Source organism: Episyrphus balteatus, chromosome 3 (assembly GCF_945859705.1).
Source record: "Episyrphus balteatus chromosome 3, idEpiBalt1.1, whole genome shotgun sequence".
Classification (NCBI taxonomy): domain Eukaryota; kingdom Metazoa; phylum Arthropoda; class Insecta; order Diptera; family Syrphidae; genus Episyrphus; species Episyrphus balteatus.
The window spans coordinates 110226129-110249032 of NC_079136.1; the positions used below are offsets into that span (position 1 = coordinate 110226129).

General features: G+C 31.6%; 1 long non-coding RNA gene across 2 annotated transcripts; it reads right to left on the bottom strand.

Annotated features, from left to right (window-relative positions):
- Nucleotides 1-17321: 17321 nt before the first annotated feature.
- LOC129916456 (uncharacterized) lies at nucleotides 17322-18779 on the bottom strand. 2 transcript variants are annotated; one of them, XR_008772454.1, is made up of 3 exons: nucleotides 18676-18779; nucleotides 18409-18543; nucleotides 17322-18309 (listed from the first exon to the last, which is right to left on the bottom strand). It is a non-coding gene; the product is annotated as an uncharacterized LOC129916456 (long non-coding RNA). The 2 variants fall into 2 exon arrangements; XR_008772455.1 differs by having other exon boundaries at nucleotides 17322-18543.
- Between the last annotated feature and the right edge of the window lie 4125 nt (nucleotides 18780-22904).

Here is a 22904-nt window from a genome sequence, read left to right on the forward strand (position 1 = left end):
AAACTCATTTTGTGACAGTTTTTCCCATCACAAAATTAAAAATATTGATGCAGAAAGCTTATTTTTTGGTTTAAAAAAACAATTTTTGTAGTTTTTTTCTCAAAAAAAATAGCGCTAGAAAGAAATAAAAATTTTTTAATTTTGTAAATTTCCCACTTTTTCACTTTTTAGGCCATTGTAGTTATGCCTTTAACAAATTGTTTTTATACAAAAAAAATATGGTTTTCGCATTTTTTGTTTTAATTTTCTAGCCCGAAGAACCATACAAAAATGCGTTTGAAAATTGTCACTTTTGTACTTTTTCACTTTTTGAGCCAAGGTAGTTAAAAGCCACTTAATGCAAAAAGTCAATAAGTCAACATTTTCAAACTCATTTTGTGATAGTTTTTTCGACCAAAAAATTAAAAATAATGATGCAGAAAGCTTATTTTTTGGTTTAAAAAACAATTTTTGTAGTTTTTTCCAAAAACAAATGGAGCTTGAAAAGAAATAAATTTTTTTTACTTTTGTAAATTTCCCACTTTTTCACTTTTTAGGTCATTGTAGTTAAGCCTCAAGGCTTTAAAAGTATAACTACAACGGCAACTTTTTGCAAAAAGTCAAAAAGTGATAGATTCAAACTCATTTTATGACAGTTTTTACGACGACAAAATAAAAAATAATGATGCAAAAAGCTTATTTTTTGGTTTCAAAAAAAATGTTTGGTAGTTTTTTCCAAAAATAAAAAAAAAACAAATATTGCTAGAAAGAAATAAAAAAAAATTTAATTTTGTAAATTTCCCACTTTTTCACTTTTTAGGTCATTGTAGTTATGGTTTTAACATAAAAAAAACGTTGTTGTGCGACGCAGTTGTCGTGGTAATGCCTTAAGAATTGATTTGTTAGATTAAAAAATGTCGCTTCTCACCACATAGTACCACGGATTACCTTTTTACTACTGTATATTATGAAGATCTACACCTGAACGCACCTTTAATAAATGTGAACATATCTTTAATCATTATTAAGTGTCTGAACGCATTCATTAAAATTTTCCTGGAAGATTTGACATTTCTCAAACGTCAAGCTGAAAGTTTTCTTCGTATTGTTAAGGGAGTTTGGAAGTAACCGTGGCCGAAGGCAGTCGCAGCTCTTGGAGCTAGTAAAAGTTTAACGTAAAGTTATATCTGGACGAGTTACTAATGGGTCTGTGGGATTGCCCCAACCCATTCGTATGTCCAACAAACACGTGTGACTTATAAGTCAACACCAGCAATAGATAATTAGCCACAGCTAATTAATTCAAATAGTGATGGAGATCCGGACGAGTCACTTACGGGTCTGCGGGATGCCCCAACCCGTTCGTGTGTCCTGCAAAGAACGTGCGACTTCGAAGTCGACATAAATCATCAACAGCAACAGACAATTAGCCACAGCTAATAATAACACAAAAAGTGACTAGGATGGATAATTACATCGCCATAAAACAGGGAAACTAGTATGTACAAAAAGTTAAACTGTGCTAACAGTACAACATAACACACCACAACAGTAAATAGCGGCATTTCATCGCACGCTATATCCATACAAGTAAGCGGTACGAATCATAACGGCGCATCGAAACACCTGATGCTAAAACTGAAAGCAGTATACACAACCAACGTGGTTGCAACGTAAAGAATCTTCCTCAAAGACAAGTGTCTTATCAGTGTAAATCATTTTGTTTTGCTTTAAAGATAAATCAAAAATCATATTCATGCATTCAATGTAACTTCCATTTATTTTTTTTTTTCATTTGCCTACAATATATAAATATTATTTTGTCTAAATAATACATGAAAAAAAAATCTGTCTGTGTGTAATAATCGTAAATGTATACCTATCTAATACATGCAATTTATAAATCTTATAGAGCTTTCTCGCTCTAAAAGTCTATTAAATTTGTCTCGTCACATTTTACAAGAAAAAGTAATGTACAGAGCTCTCGCTCTTATATTCTATAAATAGAATATTTATATATTTATATGTATATAATTTTTAACCATAGGCATTGTAGTTTAGTTTTTTTTTTTTAATTTAGTTTTAAGTTTTTGTATATATGTAAATTTATTACGTTGCAACCATAAGCCAACAATGTAACAGATAACGACAAAACGTCACAGCAAAAGCATACACAACTCTCTGTCATGAGCAAGAGTAGGTAAAACATTTTACTGACAGCCATGAGGCAAACATTGTATTTTATTGCAAAGTAACAGAAAGAGCAGGCCATACATTACAGCCGCCAGTTTAACTAATAAAAGTTGAGAAAGAATTGTTATTTTAGACTAAGACAGCAAATGTAACCTAAAGACTCAATAAAGAAATTCAATTCAATTCGTATTGTTAATTTGAGAACACCAACTTCAAATAAAGAGTAAATTCTAATTGAATATCGTTTTTTTATTGCGGAAAAATATAAAATAAATAAAAAAAAACCATTTGCGATCAAAATATATTTTTTCCTGGCATAGTTATTGTGAAAAAGTCAAATTACTGTGACTTTTCTTCCCGTGATTGTCTTCAGGATATTTTGTCTCTGTAAAACGACAGCATACGGCCAAAATAATTAACTTTCTACTTCATCTTCACTCAGATCTTAATAATATCTGCAATTTCCTATTGATTTTGATTTAATTGAATTTATATTACCGAAGAAAATAAACAAAATTATTGATCAAAGGAATCTCTGGTTTTATTTTGCAGAAGTTGTTTTGATTTCAGATTGACGTACGTAGAAATGAGCTAAGTCGTGATTTTTCAATCACAGGTATACCTGTGACTGTGATTTTTAATTCACGGTGATTTTAACCTGTGATTTTTAACCGTGATTTCAATTTTTTTTTACGAAAATCCCAAAAAAAAAAAAAAAAAAAAATTACACGTTTTTAACGTTTGTATTTTTCAAAATACACCTTCTTTACGATACTTACGTAGGAAGTACTAATGAAGCTCAAATACGAGTATATTTGAAACAATGGGGCTGATTTTACAAGGAAAACTGGTTTAAGCAAACAGATCCGCGATTTACCAACGCCATCCGTGATTATACTGGAGAAAACATTATTTTGTCTAAGCGACTTTTGATTTCACGGAAGAAATTTATTATTTCACGGGAAAAGTAACTTTGAAACCCCTTATTCTAATCAGTTTTTGTTTTAGTTTTTATTTCGATCAGGGCAACCTGCGATTTCACAGCAAATATTGGGGTGCAAACCGTGATTCTTCTGGAGCCATACGTTATTGTAAGGGGTAAACAAAACATTAATTTTACCGAACGTGCGTGAATTTCGGTAAAAACAATTCACGTTTTCAATTAAACATTTATGCAAAAAATTGTTTTATCCAAAATCACAGGTTAAAAGTAATTTTCAATGCATCTGCGTGAATTCCGGTTAAAATAATTCACTTTTACACTGTTGCAAAAAATTGTTTTGGCCAAAATAAAAGTCATTTTCAATGCATTTTCGAACTCTGCTTAAAATAATTCACCTATACACTTGACCTGTTGCAAAAGTTGTTTTGGGAAAAATGACAGGTTTGAAATAATTCAAAAGCATTTGTGAAGTGAATTCCTGTCAAACCAATTTACGTTTACATAAGAACTGTTGAAAAGTTGTTTTAGGAAAAATCACAGGTTATAATTTCCAATGCACTTGTGTGAATTCCGATAAATTTTTTTTTCAAAATCACAGGTCAAAAGTCATTTTCAATGCGTTTTCGTGAATTTCGCGGAAAATAATGCACGTTTACACTTGACCTGTTGCAAAAATTTATTTTTTCAAAATCACAGGTCAAAAGTAATTTTCAATGCATTTTCGTGAATTCCGCTTTAAATAATTCACTTTTACATAAGAATTGGTGCAAAAATTATTTTGGACAAAATCACGGGTTTAAAAAAATTCCTAAATATTGTCGTGAATTCCAGTCAAAACAATTCACGTTTACAAAAGAACTATTGCAAAAGTTGTTTTGGGAAAATCACAGGTTAAAAATAATTCCAAAGCATTTTTGAAGTGAATTCACGTTTACACAAGAACAAGAACTGTTGAAAAGTTGTTTCGGGAAAAATCACAGGTTATAATTTCCAATATAAAAAGTTCACGTTTGCACAAAAACTGTTACAAAAGTTGTTTTGGGAAAAATCACAGTTTAAAAAAATTGCAAAGCAAATGCGTGAATTCCAGTCAAACCAGTTCAAATTTAATAAAGAATTAAATATATATTATTATTATAATTATTATTCCGTCAGTACAATTCACGTTTACAACAGAAATGTTGCAAAAGTTGTGAAAAATCACAGACTAAAAAAATTCCAAAGCATTTGCGTGAATTCCAGTCAAATCAATAAACGTTTAAACAAGAACTCTTAAAAAGTTGTTTTGGGAAAAATCACAGGTTAAAAACAATTCCAAAGCAATTCCGTGAATTCCAGTCAAACCAAATCAGGTTCAATAAAGAACTGTTGCAAAAGCTGTTTTGAAAAACACAGGTTATAATTTGAATTTCCAATGCACTTGTGTAGCGTGAATTGTTTTCCGCGGAATTCACGAAAACGCATTCAAAATGACTTTTGACCAGTGATTTTCGAAAAAATAAATTTTTGCAACAGGTCAAGTGTAAACGTGAATTATTTTCCACGGAATTCACGAAAACGCATTGAAAATGACTTTTGACCAACATTTTTGCCTCACTTCTAGTGACATTCAGGGTAAAAGCTCTATTTGAGCGAAGTGCGAACTGTAAAGTGAAAAGTAAATATCCAATTCACGGTTAAGGTAATCACAGGTTATTTGAAAACTGTTCACAGGTAGTGATTGTGATTTGTCAATCACAGGTTAAAAATCACAGGTAGTGATTTTTTGCTCATCTCTAGACGTACGTGTTAAAATTGTTGTCAAAGGACACACACAATCGCAAAAAGAACTCGGTCTGTTTTCATGTTCCTACAAGCTAAATGAAAAAAAAATGGTGTGAATGACAAATTTGAGTGAAGTTGGTGGAGGTTGAATGATTGACGGATGGAATTTGAACGAATGGAACATGAAACAGGTTGAATTGAATTGAAATGCAAGGTGCACACACAATGACCTTAAGGAGATTACACTTTGCATTTTCTTTTTCGATACTTTTTTTACGTAGTTGAGCGTAGTTAAAACGTAGTTCAACAATATCTAAATCAGGCTGAAAATATATCAAAAAATAGGTATATTATATATTCCTGTGTAAAAAGTGTAGTTAATCGTAAGAAAACAACAACAAATACTATAAAAAATAAAGAAACTATTTTGGTATTATTGTGTTCAAAATTGTTGCAAATAAAAAAAAAATAAAGAAATTGGCACTCGAATTTCGAGGGCTGGGTCGGCTAGTAGTAAATTATTACGTAATAAACACAAAGCTAATGCAATTGTTATACAAATATATGCTAGGAATTTATTAAAGACAGTTAATGTTAAGTGCTTGAATCATTCTAAATCACACAAGTTTGTAATAGAAATAAAAAATATTACGAAATTCAACTATCTACACATTTATACTATCTAAATAATTTTTTTCTGACCCCGTTTTACTGCCAGAAAATATTTTAAATAATCACCAAGTCGAATTAGAGGCATAAAACCCAACACCAACTTCCAAATTTAATCAGGATATTTCTATCACATTTCTTGAAATAACTGGGACCAGTGGCGTAGATAGGGGGGGGATCAGGGGGATATATCCCCCCCATTGGGATCGATAATTGTGCAGTATAAACAGTCATGAATAAATAAGTTGAAGAAGCGCACTTTGAAAAAAAAACGCATTGATTTCGAGTTCTTGATTAGCTTAAAGGTTATAAATATGGTTTACCAACTTTCGTTGCCATTAAGTCGGTGTTTCAAAGAGTGAATTTAGACTTGGTCCAAGCAATGGAGCTCGCTAAAGATTTAAGGGATCAACTAAAAATTAAACGGGCAGGAGATGACTCATTTTCGAAAGTTTTTTGTATATGGGAAAAATTAGCTGAAATCCTTGACATAGGCGTTAAACATAAGAGAATAGTGAAGCGACAAAAGAACCCTTCGGTTTAAAGTACAGTAAAGAATATTTTCGTGATACTGTTTTCAATCTTTTTCTCGATTTCTATGTAATGGGCCTTGGAGATTTCACTAGAAGGGTTTCCGGTTTTTTCTAAGGATTGCTCGTCTGAAATAGACAAAGCAGCTAAAAAATTTAATGAAACTGTTGAGTTTTACCAAAAACTAGACCACATAAAATAGAACAAAAACAATAAGATTTCCTTATAGTTTTCATCCAAGAAGGAAATATTATTTAAACAATCGGGATTTCCTAATTGTTTTACCGACTTCCAAAAAGGAGGAGTTATTCAATTCGTCTGTACTTTTTTTTTTGTGTTCCTCATAACTTTGGACCGAGTGAACCAATTTTGATAATTTTTTTGTAGGTATTGAAAAGCTGGTGCCTGTTCAGTACTATTAGAAAAACCATAAAACCCAGTTTTGATCCATGGAAGTCGGTTTTGTTTTTTTAATAAAAAAAATACGATAATGTACGGGATCACCTATTCCAACTTACTATAGAAATATTGGTCACAATTTTTGTTCTAGTGCCAAGTTGGAAAAAATATGAAATTTTTACAAAAAATTTTGAAAGATTTTGTACATGAAAATAATAAGAAATCTCTATGGAAAAACCTTATTAATTGTTGATATTAATAAGGTTTCTTCACAAAACAGTTCAATAAGGAAATCTGTTGGTATTTAGGTGGTCCTGGTCATATTTTTCTCTGTGTGAAGAATTAAAAACTCAGAAAAGATATTTGATCAGAAGGAAAAATACTTCCTCTATGAACTCATTGAAAGCACTCGAAAGCTGCACCGAAAAAAGTTGTCCTGGTATTTATATTTTATTAAAAATATTAGCTACACTGCTGGTTTCTACGTCAACTACCGAAAGAACTTTCTCCAATTTAAAGAGAATAAAAACAATACAAAGAAGCATTATTAAAACTTAAAAAAAAATTTGCGAACTAGATCTATCCCCCCCCTTAGCAAAAAGCTATCTACGCCACTGACTGGGACACTAACAGCAATAGTTAGTAACTTAAATCTAATTAAATTGGCCTCGCAAGCCAAAACACAAAGCAAACGTATACATTATCTAAGCTGTCATTAATTGCATTGTATGTTTCTCGTTGGAAACATTGCTGCAGTAATAGAATAAATACCTGGGTAAGGTGTTGTTTGGAAGTTGTAACACTCGCCCGTAGTTTTTGGTAGAGGTTCACTTGAGCACGAACTTTAATTTTTCAACTTTGAGGCACCTACTTCAGCAGTTTAATAGTTATGCCTGGTACAGCGTTCCACAGCTAAAAAAGCTACCGAAAAATCATTTTCAACTTATTCGGCCTAATGGAAGGTAACACGCGATTGAAACATTTCACGCCAACCAGGCGCACCGTACAAAAATATATTTCATTTGAGTTGACAGTTGTTGTTGTTGGTGTGGATATTTTGTAGGTTGAATGTGGGTGGTTGTTTTAACGGAACTAAATACATTATAAACAAAGGAACGCTTTTTAAAGCCTCATAATACTGCAGAGGTGTTAATAATGGTTCAGCAATTCCTTTCTGTAATGAACCTTATTTGTTAGGATTGACAGATAATCAACAAATTGACAGACAATTTGATTACGTCATTATTTTTAACATGAAACGGTTTAAGTTTTGACAGGTGTAAAGACAACTCACACGGAAATATTTTGGTGATATTTTTGGTAAAATGAAATTAATTTGAAATCGTGTTTTTAAACTAAAATATGTATTTCTGAGGTAGCTACATTTATTATTATAATGCGAGAGAATTGTATAAAAGAAATCGATGGGAATTAATTCTATGGTCCGAGAAACATTCATTATTTGCGAATGTAAATTTTTCTATATTTAAATATAGGTATGAGTGAAGTTCAATTTTTGTTGAAAAGATAAAACGATAAAACGATGAGCGGATTGAAATAGTTTGCAGTTCAGAGTGAACTTTTGTGTTAGAAATTTATTTAAAGATGATAGCTCTACTACCTTGTTTTTTTGTGGTCAATAAAGGATTTTACTTAAATTTACATAAGCAGTTTCAAATTCAACAATAAAATGGAAAGAAAACAAAAACAAATAAAAATAGCGAAAGAAGAAAAATGAGGAAGGGATACTACGTATAAGGACTGACATTCAGGTATGTAGGTATATATTTGAAAAAGAAAATTTGTTTTTATAATTAATTAAACACCTATTTGAATGATTTTTTTAGGAAAACCAAGTATGCCATTTGATTTCTTGCATAAAAAGGAATTTTAAAAAAAAGGTACCTATACCTAAAAATTTTCTAGCATTTTTCAAAAAAAATTTGGTATAGGTACCTATGCTATTTTAAAAAAAAATATTATTCAACACATAAAAAAGAAACTCCATCAACGTGTTTTTAAAAAATTGATTTTTAGAAAAAAAAAATGTTTTAATACTTTTTTTAAATTCCAAAAATGTTTTTTTTTTTTATTTAAATTTTTTTATATAATGATTGTCTTAACCTTTCTGTTTTGGTCGAAATCTGTTTCGTCGTTTATGAGAAATTGATAAATAAAAAAAAACGTTAATAACGGGATAGAGCCGTTTTTGAAAAAATCAATTTTTCTATTTCCGTTATATGACAGGTAGCGTTAGTTTTGGTCCTATAAAAATTTTAATTTGTTCTCTAGAGAAACACCCAAAACTGTTAACTACCAAGTTTGAAGAAAATCGTTCCATAAGCTTAGGCTGTCTGTAGCTCGAGGTACCCACAGGCAGACAGACAGACAGAATTGCCGGACCCACTTTTTCATTCATTTAGTTGGCGATTAAAAAAAAATATTGTTTTTCATTTATTTATTGCCGTACATCCTATAGGTACACGATAAATTTTAGAGTTTCAGTTTTTGAAGTCTATAATAAAAATAAAGTGCATCAATTTTATTTCAATCAATTTAAAAGACTTAAACAGAAAATATTTTCCCTTTTAATCGCTATGCAACTTTTTATTCAAAATAAAAAAAAAAAGAAAACTAAAATAAAAGTCAAAACATTTGCCATGTGCTTCCATTTGAATTAATTATTGCCATTCAGACAAGCACAAAGCACGATATGCATTTGCAATGTGTACACTGACATCGAATCCTGTTTCAAATTCTCCGAAATGCTACTCTACACCACAATCAGAATATTCCACATTCAAATTCAACGCAAGAAAATTACCTTCGCTTCTTTTATACATTTTACTAGAACCAGGAATCACCAATGCAGCCAACCAAGTACCAAACAGCCAGCCATTTGCGGCAACTATAACACAGCATCAATAGCATAGCAGCCACTGCTGGCTGGTTGCAGGCAGCTAGCTCCTTGTTATGCTTTAGCAATCGAAGGAAATTTAAATATTATATAAAATCGATAGGACCGCACCAGGAGTGACAATGGCACTTGCTTGGTTGGGGCTTGCCACTTTTGTCGTTTTACACATTTCTTCAATTTAAATTTCATGCAGTATGCAAATGGACCACCGCACTCTTTAATCGATCCGGAATCGAAGAGGTTATTTCCCTGGAGTAAATCATTGCAAAATCGATTTCCTTCCTTCCTTTTTGTTTTTTGTCTTATCATATCGCCGCCGTCCAGTTTTTGTGCAATTGTTCTATCGTCTTCCTTTTTATTTATTACTTCAGTTGAAGTAGATTATAAAGGAAACTTATAGGTTTGTTAAAATATTTGTTTAACTTCAATAGTTTGAAAAATCAGGTAGAGTCATCTGAGCCTTTGAAGTGGACAAAGAAACTGGGTCAACTTTGGTACGGACATAACTTTTGTATAATTAAAACCCTTTTTTAATTTCAATTGAAAAAAAATATCGAATTAGTTCGCTAATGAGTTGGTATTAAAACTAGTCCATTCAACTGCTTTATTTAGAAATATGTTAAAAGACATATGGGGGTCAAAATCATGGAGGTGGAAAAATTGATGTCCAGGCATTTTTTTAAATAAAAACAACATTTCACAAATGGTTTTTTTCTTATTTACCGATTCAACTAGTACGCAGGCAAATATATGTTTCGGTTAGAAAAGTTTTCATTTCTTTTTTATTGCATCTAATATACTCAAAAACAGCGTTCCCGGACATGTCCATAACTCAAAAACTGATATTCAAATGACTTAAAAACACATTAAAGTCAATTATTTTTAAGTATTTCTTTTCTGGATACTATTAATATACAATTCTCTTTATAAATTTGTACATCTTTTACTAAAAAATTATATTGTGTTATTTTTTACACATTAAAAAAAGTTGTCCCAAGAAAAATGACGCATGGTACCATTATTTCTTAAAGTGTCAATATTTTAATCATCTAACGTACAAATGGTGCTGCAAACAGTTTTTAAAGTTGATATTATATACCACATAGACACCACACTTGTGTGCGACAAAATCAAAACTTTTTGATTTTTTTGTGTCGGTGTCATGATCGGTGTGCCGTCTGTGGTGCGGTGTACACACAAATGTGCGCACAAGTATGCACTCAAGTGACTTGTCTATGGGCCGCTGAAAACTCATGATTTGACATTTTTTGGGTATTTTTAATCAGTATCTTATCTAAGTATGGCTGTAATACACACTTTTATGAAAAAAGTTACCAAAAAACAAAAGAAAAAATTACTTATGGCCTTAGTATTTCGGACGTGCATATAAGCATTTTTTTGTAGAAATTGGTCTCTGAACCAAGAAATAAAGTTATATTTGATTTATTTAAGACCTACTATCTTAATATAATGATACATCATGCACATTCACAATACTTCTAGACCACTTTAGAGGTTTTTGAAGATCTCACCATCATTTCTAGGAACGTTTTTTTCGTACTAATTTTTGGGGTTTTGCGGTAGATTGAAAAATATACATTTTTGTGCTCTGCCCGTTCATGAACCGACAAATTATAGCTAAAGCGAACATATTAGCATGAAATTTTTATCATAAAACAAAGTTGACTTTTTAAGAATTCGGTCCTCGAAATTTCTCACCTCCATGACTTTTACCCAGCGCTAATTTTCTTTTGGCCTTACAAAAAGATGCAGCACGTTATTGTTGGTGTAACCATTGGTTATTTTTTTTTTCCAAATTAGGTAATTTTTTTTAGAAATTTGTCCCTCCCGACTAAACGGGGGGGATAGACACACCCATCCTATAAAATTTTTTTCTTGTCTTGGCTCAGCTTAAATGCTTTTGGTACATTCCTCCCGTATATCGTTTTTCTGCATGGTTGCCAACCCAAAAACCGCGTTTCATAGCTTTGGTGTTCATAGCTCTGCTTTTTCAAAACTTCGGTTTTTCATAACTTCGATCTTTTATAAATTCGCATAACTCGCGCATAACTCTGTCACGCATAACAGTGGTATTCATAATTTCGTCGATTTCCAATGAATCGCTTTATAAGTGAATTGAAGTGTTTTATTTTAATTTGTATTCCTATTTCCCATCTTGATTGAACCCTATTTTTATTACTAATGAAATGATGATGGCTTTAAACTTTCTTTTGAAATTGGTCTTGTTACTGTTTTTGTTTTATCACCTCAAGCATTTATTTTCTTATACCTTAAATCAAACCACTTTATTATTATTTATTGAATTGATGGAACACCAGGATATACTTACCTTTTATATTTTTTATTTCACAGACTGCAAGTTTATGCGACGTAATCATTGCATTAAGTTTATATTCTAGTTGGTCATTTATAGCTGCAGAGAGATACGGGGATCACCACCACACTAATTCAAGTAGAACAAAATATATTCTATACCTACAGAACATTCGAATAACTTATTCAAAATGCGTTCTACACCGAAAGGCCATGAGTAAAAGAAAAAATTTAATGTGCAAAAACGGGTTGGATAAAAACTATTTAAATTAAATAAACCGAGATCTAGAAGATAAAATGTGGCTGCAAATTTAGAATTGTGGTCAGCGAAACGAGGACAATACAATTTCAGTTTTTTAAATTGATCCAGATGGATGGAAATAAATCAAAACAAATATTCCGCGAAGTTTAAAGTCTATGCAGCATATTCTTAGTCGTTTTTAGACCCCAGTTTATCTTAGACTGAGGTTTATCCTATGTTATTTGAATAGGATAAACTCATTTCTTTCTTAGAAGCAGCTAAGATAGTGTCTATAATATGGCCCTATAACTTTATCTAAATCATGAAACCAATCAAATAAAGTTTCTTATGGAGTGGCGATTTGAACCTTGAATAGTAAATTTTAAAGTCCATCCAAATTATGTATTTGTTAAAAAAATTATACTTGAAGTTACTTTAACATTAACCAACTTACTTTATAGTAGAAGATATTCTATAATTTCTTTTGATATTTTAATGGCCTTTTGAGCGGAACTTTAAGTAATACAAAAAAGTGGATATCACATAAATTGTTTGACAATTTAAAAAACAAAATTCAATATAAGGGCTTATTCTGGCTGCCTTCTTGTAAAACTTTTAGTTTAAAGTCTTTTTCAATTTACCATACACGATTTTTGATTTTTGACCCCGAGATTCATAAAGGGCACCTTTGTGCGAAGAATATTAACTCGTTCTTCAATTAGGTAATATAAAATAAGGCGTCAACATGGATTGAAGACTTAAATACCTAACCATAGGAGGTTTGTGAACTATTATTTATATTTAATTTAAAACTCTTAGCGTACAACGGTACCTATTCCTGAAACTGTGAATATGGATGCACACATTTCTGACGGTATAACCATAACAAAATTGGTATTGATATTGTGACGTTAACCGTTCCTCTAACGTGTATCTTACCGGTGCACGGTTGTTCAAAATGACTTATTTCGTTGCAAAAATCATAACTTTTGAACGGATTGAGGTAGCGGTACAATTTTTTATTAATTTGAAGGAAATTTCCAGGGCTGTTACACCAATGAATTTCAAGAAAATTTTTTTACAGGGTGTTTCGGAATCATCGGCCGAAAACAGATTTTCTTAAAAAACGGAATTTACAGAAAAAACAATTGAAGTAAAACTTTAAAAATTGTCTTTAGTTTTGCAAATTTTGGTAAAAACAAAATGATGACCCCTAAGTGTTTATAGGGTGTTCTAAAATCAAATTCATCACAACAGTGGATGCTAAAATTTGGCAAAGAAACTTTTTTTTTTTGTTATTATTTTACCTTTTTGTTTAGCTTCTTTAATTCCATTAAAAACGCAATTTCTATTTTTATATTATCGATATATTTCTAGGGTCTTTTTGCCTCATAATCAGGATCTACTAATAAAAACATGCGTTTAATACTAAAATACATTAATAAAATTACAGTTTTACCTACTGTAGTATCTGAACAAATTATACTGTTGCTAATAATAAGCAACAGTAGAAATAAATCTAAAAATATTTGAATGTCATTTCTGAAAAAATAAAAATGACTTTTATTTAGCTATAACTGAAGAAGGTCGTATTTGAATAAATATCAAAATAGGCAAACTCTACACCTACCAAAAATACTAACAATAAATTAATGATTTAATTCGTATCTCTTTCTTTTTTTGCTTTAAGCGGTGAATAATAATGTTTTATATGTACATTTTTAATGACATATATTTTATGTGAAACAGTAAATCAGCTATTACATGAAGCCTCAAGAGGCGCGCCTCTTTTCAAACGTAATTAGTGCAAAAGAGAAAAAAGATGAAACAAAAAATTATCCGACCAGAGAGTCGTGGGTCGGAATTCTGAGACTCTTTTTTGACGTTTCTTTTTCCACTTTTCCTTTTTTCAACATTCTCTTTCATTTCTTTTTGCTTCTTGGTGCAATACAACAACAAATTTTAAATCAAAAGAGAAATGTCAAATTTGAGTCCTGGACTCGAGAGGCATCGTGTAATAGTACGCGCCTCACAGAATGATTACACTGGTCAACAAGGTTTTTGCCACAAGAACCAAAATATACTTTTCTAGTAGTTTTTGGGGTGCTGAAGTCGAATCTGAAGTCAGAAAAATTTGATTGGCCTTCATTTTTGAAATATAACCGTTAGAAAATGTCAAAAAACCTAATTTTGGCTGTTTTCGAGGTTATGTTTTTATGTGGAGTAATTAATTGTGAATAAATTTGTAACGGTGCTTTTAAGAGCTAGTTTTATTCTTTCAAAAAATGTTTTAATCTTTCCGATATCTCTTTCATAGCCCGAGATATTTAAAATTTAAGTAGCGGTCTTTGAATCAGGAACAACACTGGCCAACCAAATTACACTTTTTTTGCCACAAGAATCAAAATATACTTTTCTGAAGGTTTTTGGGTTGCTGCAGGGCCGGTTTTGGGGGGGGGGCAGCCTGGGCCGTCGCCCAGGGGCGCAAGAATTGAGGGGCGCCTAAGGCGCCCCGAACTTTTACTAAAGTTATATAAATAACGAAGTCTTTCCAATCGATGTTTCATATATTTTTACTTTCAAAAAGGCGCCCCAATTTTTTTTATATTTACCTTCTTCAACGGCGGTCGTATTTTTTGTCCTAAACTTTTTGAAGAATGAAGGCGCCCCAATTTTGGGACAATGGTGTCTAAAATCAAGAACAAGGCGCCCCAATTTCTTTTGGAAGACTAAAGCAATCTTAATATTCCTCCAATCAATTTAATTTTTGCAAAGGCGCCCCTATATATAAATCACTAAATCATAGCTGGTAATATGTAGCGGGAGTGTGTTTCTTTATTTTTTCCGGATACGGAAAAGAATAGACCGACGAGACAAAATAGTTTATGGAGAATATCCATACTGTAATAATGAATAAAGAAACAGAAGGTAGACAGACAGAATCCCGAAATCCAAAATCCAGAAAGCCCAAAATCCAGAAAACCCTAAATCAAGAAAACCTAAAATCCCGAAAACCCAGAATCCCGAAAACCCAGAATCCCGAAAAACCAAAAACCCGAAAACCCGAAAACCCAAAATCCCGAAAATAATGCAGAAAAGATAAAAAACTTTTCAAAATTGTGTTTCACTGAAATTTTAACCGAAACATAAAATTAAAACCATTTAAATAACAATTTCAACATACAATTATTATAAGTTAAATATTAAAATTCATAATTCTTTTGATTTTAGTTCAACGATTTTTCCAACTTAACCCAATCACAAAAAAACACTGCTGAAAGCGCAATAAATACTTGAAATCATGTAAAAAAGAGATATTAACCGAATCATACACTTATATTGTTTTTTACGTGTTAACACCTTAATTGCACACTAATTGTTTTCGAAACCGAAATTCCGAAAAAATGCTCGGGATCCCATTCTGGATTTTGGGTTTCCGGGGTTCTGGGTTTTCGGGATTTTAGGTTTTAAAATGATTTTTTTTTTGAGGCGCCACTTGCAATCTTGCCCAGGGGCGCCGGTAGTGCTTAAACCGGCACTGGGTTGCTGAATCCGAATCCACAATCAGAAAAATTCTATTAGCCTTCGTTCTTAAAATATTACCGTTATAAAATGCAAAAAAGGGTTTTTTTATAACGGTTATATTTCAAGAAGGGAGGCTAATAGAATTTTTCCGATTGCGGATTTGAGTTCAGCAACTCGAAAACCTTCAGAAAAGTATATTTTGGTTCTTGTGGCAAAAATTCTGTGACCAGTGACTTAAACTTTAGATTAAGTTTAGTTTCTCTTTGACTTATTAAATGAAACTTAAGATATCTCGAGCAATAAAAGAGATATCGGGAAAATTTAAACAGTTTTTGAAAGAAGAATATATGTTCTTATAATAACCGTTACAAATTTGTTTTTAATGAACTACCCCACATAAAAACAGAACCTCGAAAACAGCCAAAATTACGTTTTTTGACATTTTCTAACGGTAATATTTCAAAAACGAAGGCCAATCAAATTTTTCTGACTTCAGATTCGGATTCAGCACCTCAAAAACTACTAGAAAAGTATATTTTGGTTCTTGTGGCAAAAAAAAAGTTAAATTTTGTTGACCAGTGTTATCAAAAGAAAATTAGAAAAAAGAGTCAAGCCTCTTGAGGCTTCATGTAATAGCTGACTAAAGGGAAAAAATAAACGGACCAAAAAATTAAAAAAAAAATCAAGTATAATTAAAAACATATAGGTATAAGGTTGTGTATTAATCTTGTAAATGAAAAAAACCTTTTTTTGTATTTTAAGTTTAAGTATTTTATTTAATAACGAGAACAAGTTAAGACGAATAATAGTCGACTGACTAAGGACTTAAAATTATTACCCACAAACTAAACTGAATTACGATAAACATAATAATTGGTAACGATACGATTGATCACTGCATAATCTTTTTAGAAGATGATAAGTGATATATGTCGTACCTACATACGAAGGGAAGTGTTTGAAAACATAATCTCTTATAATGAACACAAATACTATCCTTCATATTCCATTTTTGATATGTAACTATATAAAAGAATGATAGTATTAACACCTCGAAATTCCTCTATATAAACAAAATATAGAACATTGGGTAAAAAGTTCAATTTTAAAGTTCAAGTGACCTCAACTCCAAATTTATAAAGCGTTTCGCCCAGGTACGACAGTGGGCTCATCAGTTAGATCTGTCGTACCCTTACTAAGACGCCTTATTTTGGTCGATGTTTACCGACACTATATAAAACTCACAGCATGAATATACTGTGAATTCTAATATTCTAAAGGAATTTGTTTAAATTCAGACCTTAGAAAATGTATGAAGGTCTGAATTTAAACAAATTCCTTTAGAATATTAGAAAATGTATGAAGGTCTGAATTTAAACAAATTCCTTTAGAATATTAGAATTCACAGTATATTCATGCTGTGAGTTTTATATAGTGTCGGTAAACATCGACCAAAATAAGGCGTCTTAGTAAGGGTACGACAGATCTAACTGATGAGCCCACTGTCGTACCTGGGCGAAACGCTTTATAAATTTGGAGTTGAGGTCACTTGAACTTTAAAATTGAATTATATTCAATCGCTCCACTTAAAATAGAAATAATTTAAATAATTTTTATTATTTTTGTTATTTTTTTTCTTCGTTATTGGGTAAAAAGGTTTAAAAATCTGTCCGAACAAAAATTTACCCATACTCCAAATCCATTCATACGTCAACTATTTTCTGATTTGCTTCCGTTGAGTAAATTTATTGGTAACTAAACCAATGGAAGAGCTATTAAATATAGTAAATTCCAAACGGTAAAGTAAATACTCAAAACAAATAACATAAAGGTTTGAAAATAAGTACTTAATTTATTTTCTCTTTATCCATTAGGAACACATAAATGGTCCCTCTTCATCATCTCATAACATGCTGGCATGACAAATTCCGGAACATAAAGCTGAAATTATCTCAATAAATTGAGTGAACCGAAGAGGTGTTAAAATCATATCCACTTCACCGGTGCTTAGGGTCATGAGAAAAATACTCCTAACAGCACATAATTCATTTGAAGATGAAGAAAAAAAATGATAAATAAACCAATCAACCACCCCCAACACACATATACACCACTAAACTGCCAAGAAACATATATTTTCACAGAATATCCGATAAATCAATGCTAAAGTGTCCCCACCTATATGTGAAAAGGTTCAGTTTGGTTCTTGGTTCGATAGTCGAGTTGGTTCAAAGGGTGACGAAGGACATTTGTAGTAAAAGCGCCCATGCGGACAGAAACACTTTAAATTATTACATCAATTCTTATGATTGCGTATCCTGCAGCCTTTGGCGCCCAATATTTTATGCTTCAAGTGAACATTTTTGAACATTGAGTATGTGCTCAACGTCGCTTGGCTAACATACGTATTGTTCACAGGGACGTGTAGGAAGTTCTACAATTTCTTAAGGATTCTTTTTTCTTTAAGTACGAGTATGTTTATGCGAGTTTTATTGCCAAGACGGAAATTCCAAAGTGTTTGTGGGTATACATTTTTGGAGTATATTGTTCTCCAATGCTACTCTTCCATATGGCTTTCGTGAGACAGAAGCAAGACAGCAGGGGGCTTACTTCGAGAAACTAAAATTACGTAGATATGCTTGTATGCAAAACTCTGTTCGTGATGCAGCGTAAACACACAACATGTGAACAATATTATTGGCAGATGAAATCTTGGCATGAACTCGAAAAGATTGCGGAAAAGTATCTTCTTGGTTTCGGTGATATAAACTAGAAATGGTGGTTGACTTGAAATTAAAATTGGACTTCCTGTTCCTGCTTGCAGAGAAAGATGAAGTAGAGTTTGGTTTCATTGATATTTAAAGTTATGGAAAAGTTCAAGTTATGAAGGCCATTTGACATAGAAATCCTTACCACGTCTAAGAGTTTGTAAATATGCGAAGTTGAATTTTTTGAAACTCGGGCGCAAGATAACAAAAATGTTTTGATTTCTACAGCAAACTTTTTGGTTGCAGTAATGCGTAATGGAATTGAAGGCTGGAATTGTTTCTAAAAAAAACAATTTTGATGATATAATACAAAGGTTTTTTAGTTTAATTGATTCAAAAGGACAATTTTAGAGTAAAATTTGTTTATTGATCTGATTGCATTTTCAGCTTTGTTGAGATTAATATTGCGTACCTATGTTAACAAAAGACGTAGGTACATTGAGCTGCGGGGTCCCAGGACAAGACCAAATTTGAGGGCCCTTTGTCTTTAATTTTTCCTTTTCTTTTTGGAAAATATGGAGTTTTGTTTTATTTTTTGGTGTTTTATTTTTAATTTTTTGAAATTTATCAGTTCAGCTAGGTATACTTATTAAAAATTTCTTAAAGTGATTTTTAAAATTAAAATGATTTAGGCCCATTTGCTGAAACGAAACTTAAATATTTATGTGAAACATAAACCCTTAAGTTCTACATAGTGGTTTGCACGAACTTCAAATTGTGTCATAAATTCCTCTAAGTTTAACACAACTTAGAGGGAAGAAATAGTAGAACTTAAGCAGTTTATGTTCTACTTAAGCAGTTTTAATCGAGAAATAAAGAGTAATTTTCGCTAAAAAAATAATGTATAGTTACTTAAATGACCATAAATTTATGATGTAAATGATGTAAAAATTTATTTCAAAAATTGTTCATGGAATTTTCACTTTTTTGTTATTTATTCCCTACACAAAATTTGACACACACATACATTTACAAAGCACAAATACATTCACTCGAATCAATCCATTTATTTAGCAAAACACACATTTTATATTATTTTCACTTTTTTTACATATGTCCATTAATTTGAAGACATATTTAACAATATTTTTCCTGCTACCTATAATTGCTCAAAAACAAATAAAAACTAACTGGCTTTTGTTTTGATTTGACATTTTAATTTTTCTCGCATGAAAGTAAATTATTGCTATGTTGAATATAAATATTTTTTAGCAATTTAGAATAAACTAAGTAAAACATAACAGTTATGTTCGACCTACCTAAGATTAGAATTTATGACAAATATGAACAAATGGGCCTTAAAGTTTTATCTATGGTATTTGAAGAACAAAATTAATTATTCTGATAGCCCAATAAATTTAATGAATCTTTTTAGGAGTCCAACTATCAACACTTGTACGGCTTGCTATTTAAGGAGTGCACGAAAAAGCCAAAGTTTGTTTCGCTCGTGTTCCTGGTAATTCATATTTTTAAAATTGAGGTCTTAGGTGAAAATAGGAAGGAGTCTTTTAGATCTGGTTGGTTTGTTATTTCATTTATAATTACAGATTTTTTAACCTAGACTTTTTATGTTTGTAGGTACACGGTACAAATATGATAGTTACAATAATGAGCAGCAAATTTTCTTTCAATAAAGATCAACGCACCGTTGAATTGATTCTTAACAAATGCTTCTAAACTGCGTATTCACCCACTGTGAGGGTTTTTTTTCTCCTTACGAATTACTGCACATGTGAATGAAAGGATTAATATTATTCATCATCATCATCCTTGTAAAAAAATAAAACCCCAACCTCCAAGCACGTGATACTGTCCGTCAAGCTGACCACTTTCCAAGAAAGAAATGTAAGCCAATGTCCCCTTTTCCAAAGTCCAGAAAATATAAAACAAAGTTCGGCCACTCCGCTCGCCCTTCCAAATCATGGTAATAGTTAATTGGTAAACTTCTGAATTACGTGCGTAATGCAAGAGTTTCCATAGCAAACATTGCTGCAATGCTAAACAGAGTATAAAAGTACCTATCCACCATTAACATATAGAAGCATTGCCATTGAAGGACGTACTGGTCCTAAGCTTTTACGTAGGGAAAAATAAAATTTGTAAATTGGAATAAAACTTTTCGTTATTTTAGAAACCATATAGAAGTATGCAGTTGAAGTATATTTTATACATAAATAAATACATAGCAAGTACTTACAATCGTGCATAGAAGACTTTTTCCGAAAACAACTCGTTTAATTGGAATTTAAATTTTGTGCAACTCTCATTTTAAATTTTGAAACAATGAAGCACACATGCCTTTTTGGAGTTTTAAAAATTAATAGTTTCATGATGCTGAAAATTGTTTCGGGAACCAGTATGCGAATGAGAAACTATGCTAATTGAAGTTGTGGATCGTTGGCGTTGCAACATCATTGAAATTAAAAACATGAAGAGGTCGTTGTTAAGTATGTATTCATTATATGTACAAGTACATACATACATTATGTTTGTGTGAAGGCGGCCAGAAGCATTGAAATGGAATATGAAAGCCAAAGAAAACTAAAAAAGTAAATTAAATATTGATTATGAGATTGTGACAGTCAAATTAACGTTTATGAAACCACGACGAGATATTTTTTTATAGAAAGAAATTTCAAAATATTGCAAGTTGCAGCACTCTGGAAATATTAACACAAAAAGCCGGTAATGGTTAGCGATTTTCGCAAACTTTGAATCTGGTTTTTATGGAGATTACCGAGAGCACTCCAGTCTTTTAGTTAAATTTAAATGAGTTTCGAAAAGACGTCCCTAACTGGGTTTAATTTTTGATAATTGGCAGATAGGGTTCGATATGTTTTGCTATATGAAGTAATTAGTTTAAGATTGTTTGTTCCCGCTTTTAAGTAAAGGAATTTGTATTGTTTCCAAATATAGGTATAGGTATGAGTAGCATTTCGAATTGGATTACTGGAAATGGATTTCTGTGGACAAAGTTGTTTTTCTAATTTTAAGCTTCTTAAAACTAATCTTTGGTCAACAGTTTCCCAAACATGATTGCCAATTTAGCAACTTTGTCAATCAAAAATGAAATTGCAAAATAAATTTTCTAAAGGTTGTATAAAAATTTTAAATATACAAGGTGTTCCAAAACTAATGGATCAAGCATAATAATGCCAAATATAGCCAACTTAAGGGCTCTCAGAATTTGGTAACTTGTTCATCCCAAATCCTTACGGTTTTCGATTAAATGCAATTTTTAGGGAATTTCTATTTTGCAACAGTACTTGCTTCTTCCGCCCATAATTGATTTTTGTTTTTTACAATTCTTTCACTAAAGCATTGCCTAATATTAAGAAACAATTAATTAATCTCCTATGGAGAGACGGTCCAGCCCCTTCAACACGGCCCATCCTTTCAACGCCACAGACTCTGTGTAAACTGTCACATAAGGTTTTATGTAGAACTTAAATTCTTAAGTTAAATTGATCAAACGCCTCTAAGTATTTAAAAACAAAGAAAATTCAAAATGTGCAATGAGTTGGAAAATCCCAGAAAAAGCAGAAACAGAACTGAGGAAGAACGCAAGAAGTATTGGTAGAAACAAGATACATTTTTTTATTTATTTAAATAAATTGTTTAATTAATTATTATATTCAATAATATTATACATACATATGTATGTATGTTAAACAAAAAAATTTTACCTTTAGCCTGCTTGAAATATGTATAATGTTTATTTAAATATTGCAAATATCTTTTAAAAGGATTGAACTAAATAATTGCAGCCAGTTCCGAGCCTGCACTGCACTCACTTTTCGTAATGCTGAAAACATTAGCAAAAAGAATCACTATTTTTTAAGGACCCATTCGCCATCAAGAGTTATGAATAATACCCGATGTATGCCGTGAAGATTACCTTTTCGAGGGAATTCAAATGCTTTTATCGAGATGAATTGAAAGGAATGATCATCGCATACAAAATATAGATGAGAATATTTTCTAGTTTCAAACATTTCACAGAGTGCGATTTTAGAGTAGTTTAGTCGGATTTTAGTTTTTGAAGTAATTTTTTAGTTTAATGCAATGGGAGTCTGTACGAGAAAAAAATAATCCCCATACAAACATAAAATTTCATACAAAATAACAATAAAAATATTATGTTGCTTTGATTCACGATTGGTTTAGCAACAATTTTCTACCATTCACCGAGATCATTAATTAAATAAAACGATTTTCCGCATCACTCGGTTTCGTCGAAAAAAGATTCAGAAAAAAGACCGTGCATATATCAATAATCAAAATGTTTATCAGCGATACAACTTCAGCAAATATTGTTAACGGGCGCCCAACATGAGCTTCTTGCATATGGTTTGTGTCATATACATCCATGGACAATGGAAAGAGATGGTAGAAAAAGTATGTTTTTTAAATCGAGGAAAATCATCTCCCTGTGCTCTTACTACGTATCCAAACCAACCAACTGTTCATCGTCGCACCGCGTCGTCAACACAATCCACTAGGATGTTCGAGTTACCGGAATAATTGGATTGGTTTTAGTATCTGTCATAAATTTTAGTGACGTGTTTTGTTTTTGTTCCCTGAGTCGATAACTGTGCCCTTGTTATCTGTTCTACGATTAAAGCAAACGCGTTCGTCTGG